Raw genomic sequence first — 7,314 nt, forward strand, 5'->3', positions numbered from 1 at the left:
ACAGACAGATAGAGAGGCACCCCGACAGAGTCTTTGTGCTGTGGTCTATCCCCACTCTCAGTCAGCCCAAATCATAGTTGTGTGTGCATGCACCTGGCACTCTTAGGGAGATACCAGGATGTGAACCCAGGACCTCTAATGTGGGTCCAGTTGCATTATACTGCATCACCAACTGGCTGCCAGAGTCTACTCCTAGGAGCATAAGCTACTGCTCTGGGTAAGAGAACAGATAGGAGAGTTCCAGTAAGAGGTCAAGATTGGAACTAATTTTTGATTACCTATTCTCACACTGTTGTGTTTTTCCTCATATTACATATTTTAATCTTCCTAATGACCATGTAAAGGAGGAATTACTAGTGGAAGAAACTGAAGCAAAGAGAGGTTGAGTATTGTTCAAAAAAAAATTCTTGTTTATTCTTTTTTTTTTAATTGCCAGAGGGAATACACTCACACACACACACACACACACACATGGAAGGACAAGAAAGAAAGAGAACTCCCCCAACGGTCACACTACAACCCATTTTCTGCTATTTCTTCTTCCTGTCAGGATTTCAGGTACATATGTACGTGCACCTGGCATGTTTTTCAAGTCACTGGGACCAGGACTCAAACCACAGTTGAACATATGGAATTAGGCTCCTTATGCACAGGGTTTAACTGTTGTACTATGGGGCTGGCACAGAAAAAACAATTGTTCTTGGCATTCATTAAAGATGGTAATACAGGCTTTATTCGTCACAGCAATAGGCAGAGCGACCACTAACTATAATGAGGTCTTTTTTTTTTTTTGAGAGGTTTTTGCTATAGGGCATGTGCGCTCGCCAGACAGACAGAGAGAGACAGAGAGACAGCGAGAAATCACCCCCCAGGGAGATGGTCACGCCACAATCCCTTCTCCTCCATTCTCCTCTCGGGATCTTGGGCATGCACGCACACACGCCTAGCGTGAGTTTTAAGCCACCGGGTCTGGGACGCAAACCATGGTCAACTACGTGGGAGTCCGGTGACATAGCCATCACGCTAACTGCTGGTTCCCTATAATGAGGTCTTGAAATGGAGACAGGGATTAGACTCAACTCTGACTCCAACAAGAAGAAGTGGAGATTTACTTACAAAGAGCAGGATGGGGTTGATGGATGCAAGATTATTAAGAGGAAACATCAAGGATAAGGGGTTTCTGGTTAAACTGACTTGGGAGGATAATTACTGAAGGCAGGCCAGGGTGCTACCAATGTTCAGGAGTGGGGGGTTTTCCCTAACATGACTGAGTGGGATTCTTGCTCAAAATAGATTGAATAAGAAGAAAGAGAAAAAACCAAGGTCAGGTCTAGTGAGGCAGAAGACTCAGAGGAACCCAACTAAAGTTTTGGTCAAAGGAGAGAGCCCTTGTCATTTTCTTGCCCCAGATAACACTGGTAACAATTGGACCCAGTAAATGAAGCAACAAGTTAAGACAAAAGATAAGACTAATATATTAAGTCTCCTACCTCCAAACCTTGGTACTTTTTACTACAGGCATTTTTAAAAAGAATTATTTATGGGAACCAGCAGTTAGCGTAATGGCTATGTTGCTGGACTCCCACGTGGTCGACCGCGGTTCGCGTCCCGGACCCCGTGGCTTAAAACTCACGTCGGGTGCGTGTGCGTGCGTGCCCAAGATCCTGAGAGGAGAATGGAGGAGAAGGGATTGTGGCGTGACCATCCCCTCTGGGGGGTGATTTCTCGCTTTCTGTCTCTATGTCTCTCTCTCTCTGTCTGTCTGGCGAGCACATGCGCCCTATAGCAAAAACCTCTCAAAGAAAAAAAAGAATAAAAAAAAAAGAAAAAGAATTATTTATTTAATTTCATTCGTTATTATTGTTTCTTTAATTTGACCAGAGACAGTGAAAAAGAGAGAAAGGGAAAGCGAGAAAATAAGGCTCCATGTCCAGGACTCAAACCGCGGTTGGCCATGTGGGAATCCAGTGCCTTTATCCATCACACTGGCCTCACTACAGGTATTTCAATAAAGATTTAATCTTGGGAACCAGCAGTTAGCGTAATGGCTATGTTGCTGGACTCCCACGTAGTCGACCGCGGTCCGTGTCCCGGACCTGGTGGCTTAAAAAACTCACGCCGGGCGCATGTGCGTGTGTGCCCAAGATCCCGAGAGGAGAATGGAGGAGAAGGGATTGCAGCGTGACCATCCCCTCTGGGGGGTGATTTCTCGCTTTCTGTCTCTATGTCTCTCTCTGTCTGTCTGGCGAGCGCACGCGCCTTATAGCGAAAATCTTTCAAAAAAATAAAAAAGATTTAATCTGTGGAGCCAGCAGGTGGCTTGGTGGTTAAGGCACTGGACTCCCACCTGGTAGACCAAAGTTAGAGTCCCAGACCTGGTGTCTTGATTTCTCACTTTCTCTCTCTTTTTGTCTCTCTGTAGCTCTCTTTGTCTCTCTGTAGCAACTATCCCCTATGGAAAACTTCAAAATAATAATAGTAATAATAATGAAAAATAAATATTTTTAAAAAATAAAAATCAGAAGATGCTAATTGTGCTAGTGCTCTTTAAGGCACCGAGGATTCAGCAGTAAACAAGACAGACATGGTCCCTGTCTCTGCAAGTGAATATCACAGATAAACACAGCTGGCAGCCAGACAGTGGTGCAGTGTTAAAACTCAATGCTCCACGAGGCAATGCCATAAAGAAAGGTTCCTGATTCATGTCCAGAGATCTCCCTAGGTACACCAGGCATGCACTTTCCCTTGTTCTGGGGTTGCCTGAAGGTTATGGGTGAATTTCTGTGTCAGGACTCTGTTGGGGGTGTTGTCTTTCCCTCTCTCAGGAAATTTTTTAAAAAAAAGAAGGAAAGAAACACAGCCAGACATAGAAAAAGTGGTGCAAATTAAATTTATTAAGTAGGGGAAAGAGGTGAGCTCCATTCAGATTTGTTTAGCAGTGACTAGGAGTTTTAAAGGGAGAATGACAGAACAAAGGAGTAAGGAAGGGGATCAAATGGGAAATTATGCACAGTCAGGGACCTGAAAAATAACAAAAAGTTAAGAGGGTTAGCCAGAGTAAATGTGATTAGGCCAACTGTGTCTGCTGGCTAGCAATGATGGACATTAGGATTCTATCCTCCTACAGAGACTGGAAGACAGAGATCCTATCCTTCCTGATGATTAGGTTTCAAAATAATGGCTTTCAGGTCCTTGAGAAAGACCCTTCTTATTTATTTATTTATTTATTTATTTATTTAGTTAGTTAGTTAGTTATTTTGGGAGAGGTTTTTTTGCTATAGGGTGTGTGTACTCTCCAGAAAGATAGAGACAGAGAGACAGAAAGTGAGTAATCACCCCCAGGGGGGATGGCCATGCCACAATCCCTTCTCCTCCATTCTCCTCTCGGGATCTTGGGCATGCACACACACATGCCTGGCGTGAGTTTTAAGCCACTGGGTCCGGGACTCAAACCATGGTCGACTACATGGTACACCGACCACCCAGCCATTATGCCAACTGCTGGTCCCAAGAAAGACACTTCTGAGTTGTAGGAGATATATGTATATACACCTCAAAGGGACAAAGGATGAATTTACAATTGTAAGCTTTTTATTTTATAGCTCAAAAGGAGGAAGTTAGGGCCCAATGGGAGGTGATACTTAGAACAAAATACTTAGAACAAATTTTTTTCTTTTCCTTTTCTCCCTTGCTAGAGGGTGTGTGTTTTCACCAGAGAGAGACAGAGAAAGATGAAGAGGAGAAAACATCACCCCCCTCCCATGGTAAATGGTCACACCACAATCCTTTCTCCTTTGTATCTCCCTCCATTTAGAATTTGGGGCATGCACATACATGCACCCTGCATGTTTCTCAAGCCTCTGGGTCTGGAATTTTTATTTAATTGGGACCAGAAGTTAGTGTAATGGCTATGTCGCTGGACTCCCATGTAGTTGATCGTGGTTTGAGTCCCAGACCTGGTGGCTTAAACTCACACTGGGCACGTGTGTGTGCGTGCCCAAGATCCCAAGAGGAGAATGGAGGAGAAGGGATTGCGGCGTGGCCATGCCCTGTGAGGGGAGATTTCTCGCTTTCTCTCTCTCTTGTCTCTCTCTTTCTTTCTGCCATGCATGTACTTGCCATAAAGACAGAGAGAGGCAGAGAGACAGAAAAACCTCTCAAAAAAAAAATAAAGTGAAAACAAAAAAAGCCTCTGGGTCTGGGACATGAACTGTGGGGTCAGCCATGTGGGATTTGACTGTTTTAACTACCAGGCTATAGAGCCTACCCATAATGGTAAATTATTTTGATAACCCTGAATTTTTCAGACTGGAGGTCAGAAGGGAACTAGGCTATCTTAGGGACATGGCCTTAAGCTGCTAGAAGCCATGCTAGAGTTGGGTCAAGACTCTTAGTGTAGGAATTTGAATGGAGTATTCCTGTGCAGAATATATGCATTGCTAGAGGTGGCGAAAGTAGTAGCAACAATTAACATGTAAATAAAACTTTTGGGGGTAATGATGATATTTGAAGACATGGAATGTGAGGAGAAGGGATTGAACTGAGAATCAAGATATGCAAAGATCTGGGAAGAAAAGTAGTTTAAAGGGGAGAGCAAATGAAAAGCTCTGAAGCAAGACCAGGCTTGTCTCATACAGGGGGGAAGGTCAGTGTTCCTGGAATTCAAGTAACACATGGTGAAAGCAGTGACCATGGTGAGGATGGGGCTATGGGCTAGGCCAAGGTGTGGGTAATTATAGTTGAGATCTGAGGTCTTAGGGATAGTCAGGGGCCAGGTCACAAGGACTCATGTGCTAGCAGTGTTGCCCCATGACGTTGTGCAAGTTTTCACACCTAGTGCTGAGGAGTAAGGATGGAGACAGAAAGTTCCACCTGTACTATATTCATTGAGTCATACAGTATGTCCTGGTGTAGGACACATTTGGCCAGGAGAAAGGAAAGTCTTTTTCTTTTTTTAAAGAATTATTTTATTTTATTTTATTTTATTTATAATAATTACTATTTTTAAAATTTGCTACAGGCCACATGTACTCAGCAGAGTGAGACACACACAGAGAGGGAAGGTCAGAAAGCAAACCACCAGGTCTGGGACTCAAAGCACAGTTGTCTATGTGGGAATCCAGTGCCTAAACCACCATAGCACCTGCTGGCCCGAGGAGTGTCTTTTTCTGATAACTAATAGCTACCCAAACCATGAACTAGAAAGACTGTATCTGCCCCAGAGGGGTGCTATTATAGTTCTAATGCTTGTGACCTCCTAAATTTGTAAGTTGAATTTCTAACCCTCAAAGTGATGATGTTAGGAGGTGGGGCATCTTGGGAAGTATTAAATCATAACAGCTTGGATTAGTGACCTTATGAAAGAGACCCAAGAGAGCTTTGTCTCCCTTACACCATATGAGGACACATAAAAGGTGCCATCTATGAATGAGGAAATGAGCCCTCAACAGACACTGAATCTGCTGGTGCCTTGATCTTGGACTTCTCCTGAACTGTAAAAAATAAACGTATGTTCCTTATAAGCCACCCAGTCTATAGTATTTTCTTATGCCAGCTGAATGGACTAAAATAGGCACTTTTGTTTAAATAGCATGAAGGTGTTAGATGAGCTACCTGTGACCTGTGTGCTAAGCACTGAGCTAGTAGTTGCCAGAGTAGCTGACCAGTTGTGAGGTTGCCAGTTGGTGGCATGGTGATTAAGGTGACTGGATCCCACATGGCTGACTACACAGTCTGAGTTCTGGCAGCTTGAGGAACACATTAGAAGCATGTGCTTGGATGCCCAGAATCCTGAGAAAAGAGTGGACAAAAATGGATTGTGGCATGGGCCATCCCCTCTGAGAGGTGCTTTCTCATCTCATTCTCTCTTTCTCTCTCACAAGTGTATGTGCCCTGTAGTGAATTAAAAGAGAGAGAGAGAGAGAGAGAGAGAGAGAGAGAGAGCAGAAGCAGCTGTCTTAAAAAAAAGATAGTCATGAACAATTAATTTATATTTCCTCATTACAAGGCCCATAGTGGCCATGCAGTGGGCATATGCAACACCTCCATGGAGACACTGCAGTGATAACTATGATATGTTCAGGTGTTCACTGACACTTGTGAGTGACTTCATCCAGATAAATGATTCTTTCTTTCCCTTCCTCCTGGACTTTTTCCTCTACCACTTCAAGCCCTTCCTCCATCTTGGTCTCTCTTTCTCTCTAATTCCTCTTATTTTCTTCAACAGAACACTTAGTGAGCATTACTATGTACAGTGTGTACAGAAATGGCATCACTGACAGCTTCAAAATTAGGTAGACCAAACAGATAAGGTTTTTCAACTTATTTTTAAACATTTATTTAATATATGTTTAGAGAGATTTTTGCTATAGGGCTCATGTGCTCACTGGAGAGACAGAGAGAGAGAGAAAGTGAAAAATCACCCTCCGGGTGGATGGCAACACCATGACTCCTGCTCCTCCATTCTCCTCTTTGGATTTTGGACATGCACGCACACACTCCCAGCATGATTTTCAAATTGCCAGATCTGGGACTCGAACCACCATGAGCCAGATGGGACTTCAGCACCTTAATCACTATGACACCTGCTGGCCCTCAACTTATTTTTTTTTAGGTTTTTTTTTTTTTCAAGAGAGAGTGACAAGCATTTTCAACAGGGTCTCATGTCATAATTCCTGCAGTCTCTCCTAGCTAGCCAGGATCATGGGCAGGACAATAGAACTAAGCTAGGGTAAGATGATAAGAGTCCATTTTATTTCTTTTGCTTTAAATATGTTTGTACTGGGACTAGCAGATGGCTTAATGGTTACATTGTTGGACTCCCACATAGTTGATTGTGGTTCAAGTCCTGGACCTAGCAGGTTAAAACTCACACCAGATGTGTGTGCATGTGTACCCAAAATCTCGAGAGGAGAATGGAGGAAAAGGGATTGCAGTGTGGCCATCCCCCCTGGGGGAGGCGTGATTTCTCGCTTTCTCTCTCGCTCTCCAGTGAGTGCATGTGCCCAATAGCAAAAAAAATCTCTAAAAAATGTTTATACCATATATTTCTGTTGTATATAGTTATTTCATTATATTCTTTTCTCAAAAGCACAGAAAAGTAGAGAATAAGATACTTCTTTTTTAGTCAGATCTTTACATTTTACCATATTTGGATTCCATTTTTACAATTTTGCCAGAGAGCACATGTGCTCACCAGAGACAGAGGGAGAGGAAGAAAGCACCCCTGGGACCAGCAGATGATGTGGTGGTTAAGGCTCTGGATTCCCTTATGTTTGATCATGATTTGAGTCCCAGACTCAGTGGCTTGAAAAT

The sequence above is a fragment of the Tupaia chinensis genome, unplaced genomic scaffold, assembly GCF_000334495.1.
Source record: "Tupaia chinensis unplaced genomic scaffold, TupChi_1.0 Scaffold143737_1, whole genome shotgun sequence".
Lineage (NCBI taxonomy): Eukaryota > Metazoa > Chordata > Mammalia > Scandentia > Tupaiidae > Tupaia > Tupaia belangeri.